The sequence below is a fragment of the Ruditapes philippinarum genome, unplaced genomic scaffold (assembly GCF_026571515.1).
Source record: "Ruditapes philippinarum isolate M1 unplaced genomic scaffold, ASM2657151v2 ctg1218_1_1_1_1, whole genome shotgun sequence".
In the NCBI taxonomy this organism is placed as follows: Eukaryota; Metazoa; Mollusca; class Bivalvia; order Venerida; family Veneridae; genus Ruditapes; species Ruditapes philippinarum.
Genome location: NW_026860408.1, coordinates 56,072 through 70,550, shown reverse-complemented (window position 1 = coordinate 70,550; position 14,479 = coordinate 56,072). Strand labels below are relative to the sequence as shown.

Here is a 14,479-nt window from a genome sequence, read left to right as displayed (position 1 = left end):
ATATATGAATTGTTGACCATTTTACAGATGTTTACTTGAATGACTTGCTATGTAATTGATATATATTTCATGAAAGTGACTAGTTGCATCAGAACTATGTCAAATTTTGGAAAGAAAATAGGACAGGCATTGGAAAAAGACTACTCTTGATACCAGATATTCCGGACAGAACAAATTTCAAATAATCTAGTCAACAGGTACACCATCTTGTCAATATCAATTGTTTGAGATCAAATGAGTTATCTGCTGCAACAGTTTTTGTGAACTTTTCTATTTCTTCAACAATAATCTACTTATTTAAGTGCTGTGAATGAATAAACATTAAAATTCTTTATGTAAATTTTCCTAATTCCTCACCATGATAGTAAGAAAGTGTATATACTGGACAAAAAAGTCAAAGTAAAGGTGACCGCATGGTAAGCATCTATATCAATACCATCTTGACACGTTGAATGGTCACTCTCTACTGAAAACGAATAGGTCACGGACAGCAATGCATTGTATGTTCATTCTACTTATAATAAGATGATGTCGTGTTAAAAGAAGTACACAACGGAACAGTAGAGTGATGTTACACGACTGTGTATGTTTTTAAATATGAAATTTCACCATTGGTTTGCTCTGCTTCGGTCAGTGATAAGGGCGTGGAGGGTAGCGTGCACTTAAACCGAGAATGCAATGTTTTCAATATTTCAGTTTTAGGCGTTATTTATGGATTCCTTTTTTCATATTTTAGGATTAAAACAAGACTGTCCTCATCTTAAATGTTGGACTTATTGTTGACTAATAATGATCATTAAACTCAAGTGCTTGATCTTTTTTTTTCATTCAGTCGCTTGACTGGAAAGTGCAAAAAAGGAAATAAATATTACGTCCCTATTCCAATAGCTTCAACTCAGTAAAGGGCTACACATCCCGGGAAAATTTTTCCACGACATAAACCCTAGCATGTTCTTTTTCCCCGGTTACTTTTAAATTGGATTTTTTTTAAAAAAAGTAATGTTTTAAAAACCCCTTTTTTAACTTTTTCAATAAAAATTATGAAAAAAAAAATTTTTCCAAAATTTTTCCTCTTTTTAATTTAAAGATATATATAAAAGTTCATTTTAGCATAAAAAGTAATATTTAAAAATTTTTGGTTTTTTTTTAAATTGAAAAAGATTTTTTTTAAATTTATCCCCTCCAAATACAAAGCGATATTTTTAAGTTATTAAACATAAAGTTCATAGTGGGTTTTTTTCAATTTTAAAAATAGGAAAAAGAGAAAACTTTGACTTTAAAAATTTTTTTAAATTTTTGGAATTAAGTTTTTAACCCCGGGATATAATGATTAAAACATTAGTCCAATATTTTTCCAATTAAAAATTTAACTAAACTAAATATTAACTTTTATATTAATATGAAAGAGGTTGAACATTATCTAAGTAATCACACGCATGACAAAATCAGTTATTTATACAAATGTTTATTCGGTTATATACTATATATATAATTATTCCTTAAAAAGCAAACCCATGTTAACGTCAACAATAAAAGTTTAACTGCAGACAATTTCACCTCAGAGAACAATCTTTTTTCTGAGATAATAGACGTAAATATACCGACTAGACACTTCATTAAAGAAAACAAATTGCAAAAGATATATTTTGGAACACAAAAACTATTAAAGTCCTGCTATTTATTGTAAATGAATCTGTTGGGAATATCAATGTAGGAGCAGCTAGTGTTTTATTAAAATGGCAGAAGCCCAAGTATTATCGGAATTTAACAAAATGTTCATTCTTGGAACCTTACGTCGAGGTATTCTCAAACGGACGGATTATTCTAATTCAGTTTGTTTAACAATAATAACATGATTTATCTTAAAATATTTTATTCTGCTTAACCCATTGCTAGGATTGGGGGTGCTAAACAGGTTCTTGCATTGACAAATGTCATTAATAAACATTCTCAACTAATTTTAGTCTGCAACCGCTTCATACTTTACATACATTACCGTGTTTAACTAACTTTATGGCTCTTAAATAATGCTATGTGATATGGAATACAAACAAACTAGCCACACAAACATGAATATTCAGTACTTATTTGTTTATTTGAATATTTCATTCAAAGTGAAAATTAAATAAATGACGATTTTTAAATTTGTTAACTCTAAGATACACATCTTTATTACCAAAACTCTTACTCTTACCAAAACATTTCTTTTTAGTGTATCTTTTTATGATCATATGCAAAATGACTGTTTGATTGTTATGTCAGAAGCTTTCATTTTCAACCGTCAATGAATTGATAATCTTGACGAACAATTACTGCAGAAAAGTCACTAAATATGTTACAGTAGTGAATAGGTACATAAAAATACTACACTCTCTAAACAATTAAATAGAATACATACGAGGGGTTATCCAAAAATTCGTGGACTTTCTTTGTTGCGTAAAATATATTTGAGATATTAATTTGAAATTCTTACACTGCTTAGAAGAATTAATAACAAATAAACACAGAAAAAATCATGTGAGTAGCTTTTTACATTCCAACAATATTTAATTTTACATAAACACATGTCGGCGACAGCGGCGCACTCCAAAAAATTATTGACGTCAACGTCATAATATTAACGTACAATTTGTGCTTTAACGTTACGCAGTCAATGACGGTTACTGTTTCTCAAAGTAATGTCCATCACTAAATTTCTTATGCCACTTTACCACTAATGATCGTGAAATTTTCTTTTCTCTGTTCGTCTGCTGATTTTTATCAAATGTTTTTGTAGGTGTCATCCCCAAATTACAACCAAAATTTATGATCGTTATATGATCGCGCGATATTCTAATCACCGCATGTCCGTCATTTTCCAGTTGTAAACAATAAAGGCGTCTGGCCTTTCTAGCGACATCAACAAAAATAAACGGAAGTGACGTCCATTATTTTAAAGAATTAATTAAATGACATCATAGAAGAAACATACGATGTTGAGCGGGTTTTCTACGTTAATTTTTAGTTTTTTTTTAGCAAGAAATATTCGATGACTTACTGCGTTTTTCTACCGTGCGCCGGGTGCCGTGTATCCTTATTTAAAAGCAATAAAAAAATCATTTTTTAGGGGACAAAATTATTTTCCCCTTTCAAAAATGTTTGATAATATTCTCCCAATGTATGGATAAAATTTCATTAAAACACTTTAAACGTTCAAGAAAAATTTAAAAAGTCAAAATTTTTGGTTAACCCCTCGTATACATGAAAAATTTTTGCCCCTTTTTATTTTTTTTTGGTTTTAAAACCAAATTTAAAAAAATTTGTTTGCCATTTTTTAATATTTTGGAATGCAAACATATAATTTTTAAAATATCTGTTTAAATTAAGCCGGTTTTTTATGGGTCATATATTTTAAAAATTTATTTTTTATATTTTATATATATATAAAATTTAATAGGGAAAAAAAATCAATACTTTTTTTTTAAATTAAATTAAATTTTTTTTTAAACATTTTTAAAATATAAGGGGCAAAAATTGATCCGTCTAAAAATATTCTTTTTTTAATAATTGTAAACCACTTACAGCCTAGCATTTTTTAAATTTTTTAATTACTAATATCGTTATATAAAAATTTTTAAATTTTTTTCGAAAAAACATTTGAAAAACACTAATTTTTAAGTATTTTTGGGCCACTTTTTTCCCGATACTTTATATAAATTTTAAAATCACACATCTCCATTAAAAAATAAAAAACAATCGGCCTGTGCGGGGCCCTTTTTATTTTCCTTTTTTAAGTAACACTTTTTTAAACCATATACTTTTCCCATAAAATTCAATTTTGATTTAAAAATTAATTAAAATAAAAAATATTTTAAAGAGGGGAAAAAATATGGGACATAGGGTGGACAAAATTTTAAAAAAAAAAGCAATCAACATTTAAATTTTTTTCAAAAATGGTATACAATTTAAATTTTTGTTTTAGTTTTTGTTATCTTTGAGCCATTATATATGTTTAATAAACCAATTCAGTATAATATTGTAATCTATATATTTTTGAAACTTAATGAATATTTATACGTCAGATATTGACATAATGAGTTCGTCCACGACATTTCGGAAAGCTTTTATTCAATTTTCATTTTAATATTCCCTCACTGACAAAAGTATTCCTAACAGTAATGTAATTAAATTATCAAGTCAATGTTACGATGTTCGAGACCAAATGCGAAGAAAATGTAACATTTGTTTTAAGCATTAAGAGCATAAAATAAAAGTGTAAGAAAGATTCATTGACTCATTTGAAATTCTTTGGTGTGTCTTGGGATTTCATACACAGATAATGTTCCCCCAAAAGCTCACTTATTGTGTAAAAACAGAAAGAATCTTTTATCGCTGGTGACAAGTCTAAGAATACATTTATCTATAAAGTGTGAAATTTTTTGGGTTTTTTTTTTAAATTTATTTTTTTTATTATTTATTTTGTCAAATTTTTTTAAACAAAAAAGAAAACATGTAAATCTGCAAAAAGGAGAGGCGATCATGGCCAGTTGATAAAGTCTGCGGCGACCCTTTAATTCCCATCATGGTCAGTGACGTTTGAATACTTAAACATGATTAAAGCCACCCAGTTGCTACCTAGCAGTAAGGTCGATAGTACCAAACACGAATATTACCCGAGTTTAAAGCTGGTACATTTACCCCTTCTCCCCACCCGTAAAAATAGGTATTTTGCCATGTGATCTTTTCGCGAATTCGCTGTGACGTTGAGATATACTGTTTTTCATTGTAATGCATAAAGATACTTAAACAACATTATAGTTTTTGTTACCAGATATTTTTAATAACAAAAAAGATAAATAACAATTAAAACACATAAGATTAATTAAGATATTATTAAAAAACCACAATCTAGATAATTAAAGTTTAATTTCATCCAACAATTACAAAGTTTAAATTCAGTTCAAGTTAAACAGTTTCGTATGAGTTGGATTATTTATAGTCTATAATAATTAACATTTTGCATACTGCGGTAACAGTTTTTACTCACGTGTCTAGTGCAGACCAAGATTACCAGCATATCCGTTCACAAATCGCTATTCACCTAGTAACCTATTTTGGAAAATTTTCACAAATAAGTGATGACAGGGTTTGATGAACAATTCCATATTTAGCTTCATAAAAGTTTAAAGAAAATATCTAAACTTTTTGTTCGTTTGGTACGTTTAAAAAAAAGCTGATATTAAACATAAGAGTACGTGTTCCTGTTATGTTCATATTTATCATATTACGATATAACTTATGAAAAAGTCAATTGCTTTCAGTTGTTTATCAGCACATAATGATCCCTTAACAGGAAATTCATGTTTAACGTCAACAATAAATGTTGTACAGCAGACGGTTTTGCCTAAGAGAGCAATATGTTTTCTGCAGTAATGGCCTAGGATATACGGACTAGACAGTTTATCTACCCAAAACAATGTAATATATATCTAGGGCATGATCACGCTGTAACTTGTGGTAATGTTGGAAATATCAATATAGATCCATCCAGATTGTTATAATGACAGCACCTAGTGTTAACAAAATACAAACATATCTGTCATATCACTTTATAAAATTATATTTAGTAACAGCGAAAAATGACTGAAATGCAAATATCTTTTAAAAAGTATGAGACTGTTTTATGTCTGATCCTTATTTTTTTTTAAGTCTTCTACAAGTTGCATTTCCTTACTGCTGTTAACCATTAATTGGCAAATTTAAAGTTAATAAACCAAAACGTTGTGATGGGGAAAATGCGATATTGTGTCAAACTGTTCATATTAATTTGCATTAAACATATATATTAATTGTCGCATATATCTGATGTTTTATATTTCCTAATCCTATTCACATTTTCTCTGCCACCCATCTGTAAATGATGAAAACCAATTACAAATCTATGAAGAGGAGAACCATCTGGAAAAAAAATACGGAAAAAGTGGAAAATAATCTAAATATCATGGTTATCTTGGAAACCTCCTTTAATTTATGCTATCTTATATAACATTTTATAACAATGATAATAAATGTCTCGTATTCTGATCAGCTTAAACACTTTGTATACGATACCTATATACCGTTACGAACCGGAGCAAATAACAATGATTTTTCTTCATCCTAGACTTGTGTTCCTTATATTTATAATTGTGTTTTATTCTTTGTGAAATATTCTCGATTCAAATGTTATTATTTAAAAAATAGTAATAATTTACACAGCTATGATGAATTTATTTTATGAAATTAATTTTTAATGCACGGCGTGTCGTATAGCTGGTTGCACAGGCTAATGAGTCATACACGCTATATTCAAAAAGAATGACAAGTCAACATGTATATACATATATTAAGGTTTTTATTTCATAATGTGCACTATGGAACATGACATGATTTATGAGTATTATAGTTCAGGATGCATATGGACTAGCTTATGTCAAGATGATTTATATATGTAACTCTAAAACGTGTGTATTTATATACATTATAAAATGTCCTTAGGACAGGTTGATATTATATATACTATTCTCAAATGTCAGAGAGGGAGTTCAGTTTTGGTATTCAACTCGTTCACATGTGTGTTTGTATTTGTATATTAAAAGTATGTAACATCCGTGAGTTCTTCCTACGTTATACGACAACGGTTGATTTGGCGCCTAAGACCAGCGATGTCGAAGCGACGATTTTGGACAGCGGGACACAACGAAGTACCTGAAATAGAAAATTAAAGGTGAGTGATCGTTTATATACCTGTAATTTGCTAATTTTGAAGATGTCAGATCAAGATATAGCTACAATTTTTGAAAATTTGTCGGATAGATTAGACAATATTTCAACTGTCATAGGTACACAGGGTTTATCAGAAATAGTACAAAATTTTGATGGAAATTCTAAATATTTTAATGACTGGATAAAATCTATAGAAAAATATGCTATTTTAAAAGGTTTGGATGATAATAAAATAAAATTAGTCGCATTTCAATCAAGTAAAGGGACTGTAAGCGATTTTATATGTAGATATTTGCGTGATAATCCTCGTCATTCGTGGAAACAATTAAAAGAAGAAATAAGTACTAGATTTGGGGAAATTAAAGATTTACATCATGAATTTTATCTTTTGAGAAATTTAAAACAAGATTTTGGAGAAAGTGTGCAAATTTTTGGGGAAAAATTTATTAATTGTGCTGAAACCGCTTATGAAAATTATAAACTAGGAGATAATAGTTTAATTGAACTTCAGTTAGTAGAATTGTTTACGGATAATTTAGCGCATAATTATTTAAAACTTAAACTTATGAGAGAAAAGCCAAAAACATTACAAGAAGCAATTACTTGCGCAATGAATGAACAGAATTTCAGAGCTAGATTTTCTGCCAGAGTAAAATTTTCTAATTCTCAAAATCACGCAAAATACAATAATTACAGAGCAAATAATTCTAATCATTATTATACAAGAAATTTTTGCGTGTACTGTAAGAGACCAGGTCACCATGTTCGTAGTTGTAGATTTAGGAAAAATGAAATATATTCTGTATTTCACCGACAAAATTTTTCACGATTTAGGAAAAATAATAGCAATAATAGTTTGAAATCAAAGATTAAGTGCTGGAAATGTAATAATTTTGGTCATATTATGCGTGAATGTCGTAAACAAAATTTTTACGACAGAAACAAGATAAATTTTCAGGAAAACTAGCAAGTTCCTGTCACAAAGGGGTCATTGACAGGAACGATAAAATACCAAAATTTAGTATAGCATTAGCTGGAAGCCCTAATTCGTGTTTGATTAAAAATAGAAAACTATAGATACAGATCGTTAGTAGATTCAGGTGCTGAAGTTTGTCTTCTGCATCGCAGAATATATAGAAAATTGAAGAATCCCCCTCAACTTATAAAACAGAAAATAAATTTATGTTCAGTTGACGGAAATTATTTACATATAGATGGTTATATAAATCTAAATTTTCAAATAGGGAAAACAGAAACAACTCAAAAATTCTATGTTGTTTCTAAAATGAATAGAAATATTATTTTAGGCCGTGATTGGTTAACACAAAATGGCGTTAGATTATATTTTGATTTAGGCTGCTTAAGAGTTAATAATACATATGTACCCCTCGAAGAAGATATTCATATTGCATCAATTGTTAGATTAAAACAGGATGTTATTCTGAAACCTCAAACAGTTAATGTGTGCACTGCTAAATTAAAACAAAATCCAGGATTGGAAAATGATAAAATATATGAATTAAAAAGTATAGAAACTGGAATGATTGCTTCTGAACCAGGTCTTATGATAACAAATTCTGTTATGAAACTTTCGGCTGATAGAAGATTTCCTATTATGATTGTCAACAATACGCATAAAACTATAAGATTAAAACGAGATTCAGTAGTTGCTAAAGTTTCAGAAGTTGAGAGCATTAACTCGGTCACAGAGGCTCTTCAAACAACTTCCCCTCTTACAACGATTTCGAACGTGATATTCATACACCTTCAGAGCATTTTAATATTGTTAGAGACTTATTAAGGAAAAATAGAAATATTTTCGCAAAATAAAGATTCTGAATTATCACAGACAGATACTGTAACCATGAAAATACCAACAGGTAATCATCCTCCAATCAAATTACGCCCATATCGCACACCTTTAAACAATAGAAAATTTATGAGTGACGCAATCGATGAGATGTTAGATGCTAATATTATAAGAAGAAGTCATAGCCCTTATTCATTTCCTGTTGTTATTGTCGGGAAACGTGACGGCAGTAAACGGTTTTGTGTTGATTTTAGACAATTGAATAAATTACAAAGCCAACATCATATCCTCTCCCATTAATTGACGATATTTTAACTCTACTAGGGTCTTCAAAATATTTTACAACACTAGACATGCGATCAGGGTTTTGGCAAATACCCGTGCATGAATCAGACAAGGAAAAAAACGGCTTTTACGACATTCCGAGGCTTGTTTGAGTTCAACCGAACCCTTTTGGCCTAGTTTCTGCCCCTGGAGTTTTCCAAGAACTCATGTCACATGTCTTACAAGGTTTAGAGGCATTTGCTGTCAGTTATCTTGACGACATTCTAATATTTTCGAAGTCATTAAATGAACATTTATCACATATACAGACAGTATTTTCAAAGCTTAAAGAACATAAATTAAAACTTAAACTGAAAAAGTGCAGTTTTATTCAGCAACAAACAAAGTACCTTGGTTTTATAATTGATCATGAAGGTATAAAACCAGACCAGAAAAAGTAAAGCTATTAGGTCACTTCCGGTACCAAAATGTGTTAAAGATGTCAGATCTTTACTTGGTGCTGCTGGTTTTTATAGAAGATTTTGCCCTAAATATTCTAAAATTGTTGAACCTCTAATCAATCTTACAAGAAAACGTGTTTTGTTTAAATGGACAAAAGAATGTCAAGAAAGTTTTGAACAATTAAAGAAAATGTTAACACGTATTCCACTTTTAGCATTCCCAGACCCAAATAAGCCTTATATTCTATACACGGACTCCTCAGATTTAGTGGTCGGAGCATGTTTAAGTCAGAAATGTGACAAATCTGGTATTGAAAAACCTATATACTTCTTATCTCATAAATTAAGTGAATCTCAAAGAAAGTATAGTACCATAGAAAAAGAAGCATTCAGTATTCATTATGCGTTACAAAAATTAGATGTTTATTTACATAATGCAGAGTTAACTATATTTACAGACCATAAACCTTTAAAATATCTTCTAGAAGCACCTATGCAAAACAAAAGAATTCAGCTTTGGGCTTTAAATATTTCTGCCTATAACTGTAAAATTGAATATTTGCCAGGAAAATTAAATTTAATTGCCGATTTCTTTTCTCGACCTCCAGCTGATGATAAAAATGCTAACAAGTCCGATATTGAACTTTATGAGCCTGATATAAATGACAATGCCTTCGAAATAACAGTCTCAAATTCAAGTAATAATTCAAATAATGATAATGTACATGCTGTGAAAACTGATGAAAGCTATGAAGTAAATGCTTTTGATTCTACGCACTTTAATGCCAAAGAAATAGCAAACAAAGAATACCAATTTCAAGAGCCAATTGTAGAAGATATTAAACAATTCGAAAAATTAAATATGGCCTCAGAGCAAGATAAAGATCAAACTATTCTTGAACTGAAAATGTTACTACGTCACGGACAGCCAACTAAATCAGTGCAGAGCAAATATTTAGAAATTGACCAAGTTCTTTATTATCTGTCAAATGTAGATGATAATCCTAATCTTAGATTGTTTGTTCCGCAACACTTAAAACACCTTGTCATTACTCAATATCATTTAAATAATGGTCACCCAGGAACACAGAGGTTATTTACAACAATAAAACAAAAATATTTTTGGCCAAATATGTTCAAAGAATTGTATGAATATGTTTCTAAATGTGTTGATTGTCAGTCACGTAATCTTACAAAAATAAAAGCACCTATGGGCGAAACAAGAGTACCAATGTATTCATTCCAGACCATGAGTATCGACGTTATTGGGCCATATGAAAAAACAATGAGTGGTAACCGCTACATTATTTGTTTTATTGACCTTTACAGTGGTTATCCCGAGTGTTTTCCTACTGCTGACAAAAGTACTGATACAATTATACATTTACTTTTAGAAGAAATTTACCCTAGATACGCATGTCCATTACAAATTGTCACTGACAATGGATCAGAATTCACAAGTAATGCTTTCAAAGAAACACTTAAAGAGTTAAGAATTGATCACGTGCGTACAACTACCTATCATGCTGCCGGAAACGCGAAAAATGAACGTTCTCACCATGTCATACATGATATCTTAGCTAAAAGAATTCAGGGAAATCTCAAACAATGGGATATTCATCTTAACATGACACTAGCCGCACTTAGATTCAATGTCTCTAGGACTTCAAAGCATAGTCCATTTTATTTGTTATATAACCGTGAGGCCATATTACCCGTCGACCTGTTGCTACAACCAAGGCAGCGCTATCATGGCGAAGAGTATCACAAAATTGCATTACAAGAACAACATAATACTTTTCTATCTGTTTATAAAAACCTTAAAAAAGCAAAACGCGAACAAGCTAGCTATGCAGATAAGACCGCAAAAGATATCAAATTTGAAATAGGCGATCCCGTATTTTATAAAAATTTTCGTAAAAGAAGCAAACTAGATGTGAATTGGAAGCCATTTTATAGAATTATGGAAAAAAGGTCACCATTAACTTATATAATAAAAAATCAATTTGACAATTCAACAGTTAAAGTCCATGCAGAACAAATTAGGCTTGCAAATATTAATGACTGGTCAATACCAAAAGCAGATGATACTGGCCGACCAAAAAGAAATGCCACATTTGTAGTTACACCTGAAAATAGCGATACTGATGATGCTTCAGAAATACCAGAATCAGTATTACCCCAAGTTGCTAAGAATGTAAGAAAAGAAAGGTCAAATTCTGATAGTGAAGATGATATTCCATTAGCCGAATTACAGAAACATCTTCGACAACAACAACAAATTTCAAATAATGAAAATGCTCAAAGTAATGTACATTCAGAAGAAATGCAATCGCAGACTGATTCAGAATTATCAGACTCAAATTCCATACAAGTAAATAGCAATCCTCAGTCACAAGCAGTATATAATGCTATTCAGTCAGATTCAATGGCTGATGATAATGATTCCGATAATGAGATGATTATAAACTCTGTTTCTACTAAAAAGAAAAGTATTGTAAAACCACGATATAAAGTATCTGGTAAGGTAAACACAAAGGTACATAGTAATAATAAACGCTTGAAACCGAATGTTAAAATGTTTTTACAAGGATTAGCCAGTATGCTATAGAACGTTATATTCCGTGTTATATGCTATACTAATTTTCGGTGAATTGACCTCAGGCATTGTAAATAGTTATTATAGAAAGAAAAAAAATATATATGTTACAAAAAACGATAATAAAACAAAACAGGAAATTACATTATTTAATCATATATCTTTATATTTTTGGTGGTTGTATTCATTTATATCAAGTTTCAACTTGCTTTTATTAGAAATATATATCTTTGATTTTTTTATTGATTAAAATGATCGTTATTCGCTCTATGTTTATTAATAGATCGGTTAATTTAAATGCATTTCAAAGTAAATGACAGCACTTAATCATGAGTTTCAAATTGATTATTTACTTTATTTCATATTAGAATAACATGTGTATACATACATGTTTCAACTGTCAACGCACAATCATTAAATAAAGTTTAAATTGGGATAAGTCTTATTGTCGAAATAAACTAAAGTTAATAGCTTAGTTAAAACTAACAAAATATGTCTAGAAAAGTAAAAAATTTTTAAATATCAAGTATTACATAAATAAGATACTTACACTAGAGAACATCTTTCATTGGAATTCTTATCCTATGCATTTCATGACAGTTGTCTTGTTGTTCATATATCTGAAACAAAATTATGTTTATTGTATATAATATCTATTAACCGATCTGACAACGGACGAAAATGCAAAATATTGGTCTAACGATCACTTGTCGTCCAGCCAAGACAGAGAGGTGCGAGCGAATTCGCCGGTACAGTAAAACACCGCCTGACTAGAAATATTACAGTCAGCCTCTACGATGTCAAACTATGTACAACAAAAACCATGCAGATATAACCATAAACACCTTCTTCGATGTAAAACCATGCAGATATAACCATAAACCCCTTCTTCGATGTAAAATTATATGAAATAAGCGTCTACGATGTTTAAAATACATAACTATACTGTTACAGCCGTCAACAACAACAACAACAACAACAACAAAATTGTGGAATCAAATAAACTTTTGTTCCTGTCTTCAACCAGAGAAGCCGAAAACTTCCGTTTATCAATAGAATGTGTTTTTCTATGTGTTAAATAAACTTAAAAACAAAAACCCAGAGAAATACGGATGACAACTTCTTATCAAAATAATTATTTGTGCGCGACAGAGATATCCAAAATAAATATCACATAAACATTTGCGAGAATCGTGCAACAGCAAACTGTTAATTTAATTATCTTTTACTCAAAAACGTTGCTACATAAATGAAGAATTATAGATCTATCATCACTTTGTTGTATTGTTCAATACAAGACATTCTTTTTACAACTACGAAACAAGAACAGCGTTTACAGATGTGCCAATAAATATTCGAATATCACTTTATAACTTTATCAACTTGTGTATAAAGTCTACGTTTACACATATCAAATACATATATATTAATTTAAAAGAATCTTCAAGAACATCAAACATTTATGAACAATTATGAGTGTCAATTTAAAATTATTCTTTAGAAAGCTACATACCAACGATTTGAAATTCCCGACACGTCACGAAGACCAAGCCATACTGATGTCAGCAAGTACCTGTTACAAAAAATATACGTGTCACAGGAAGTGTTCAATGCGCATGCACAAAATACATATAATTCTGTTAAATTTTATACCTTAAAGTTTTTCTAATTAATATTCTTAAAATAATTTGTTCTTTGAATATTGTTAACTTATTTGTTTGTTTTTTATGTTTTCTTGATCTCTAGAAATTAACTTTTTTTATTTTTTTATGATGAAATAAAGGAAATTTAATATTTATTGAAAAACTTATAAAGCTATAATATTTACCTTATGTCACTTTAATATTATTTGTAGAATAACAGTTATATTAACTGATTAAAAATTTCGAAAAGATTATCTTTACATTTAACAATAATTATTTTTTTTACTTATTAAAAACATTACAAAATTGTTGAAGTAAATTATAACTTACCCGACTGCAGTATCCGAAAACTTTTTAAAAAGTGACAAGAAAATATATTGAGCGAATATTTCCGAATATTGTTTCCTAAGGCGTTTTTCTTTTTCAAAATAAAGTAACAAAAGTCGTTAGATAACATCTCTGACCGGACATCTCTGACCGGATATTACCTTAAGGGTAAAACAGATGTCAAGTTGATTTTAGATTTTTATAATTAGTTAGAACGAGTTTGAAATGTTTGATATTAAATAATAACTTGTTCAATACTTTTTTTTTTTAAATATTTTTTTTTATAAGTAATGGAGGAATTGTCGTATAGCTGGTTGCACAGGCTAATGAGTCATACACGCTATATTCAAAAAGAATGACAAGTCAACATGTATATACATATATTAAGGTTTTTATTTCATAATGTGCACTATGGAACATGACATGATTTATGAGTATTATAGTTCAGGATGCATGCGGACTAGCTTATGTCAAAATGATTTATATATGTAACTCTAAAACGTGTGTATTTATATACATTATAAAATGTCCTTAGGACAGGTTGATATTATATATACTATTCTCAAATGTCAGAGAGGGAGTTCAGTTTTGGTATTCAACTCGTTCACATGTGTGTTTGTATTTGTATATT

At 29.6% G+C, this 14,479-nt stretch overlaps 1 long non-coding RNA gene across 1 annotated transcript; it reads right to left on the bottom strand.

Moving 5' to 3' along the window:
• Window positions 1-6,283: 6,283 nt before the first annotated feature.
• Window positions 6,284-13,827, bottom strand: LOC132759940 (uncharacterized). The gene is made up of 3 exons (XR_009629791.1): window positions 13,392-13,827; window positions 12,429-12,498; window positions 6,284-6,726 (listed from the first exon to the last, which is right to left on the bottom strand). It is a non-coding gene; the product is annotated as an uncharacterized LOC132759940 (long non-coding RNA).
• Window positions 13,828-14,479: the final 652 nt, after the last annotated feature.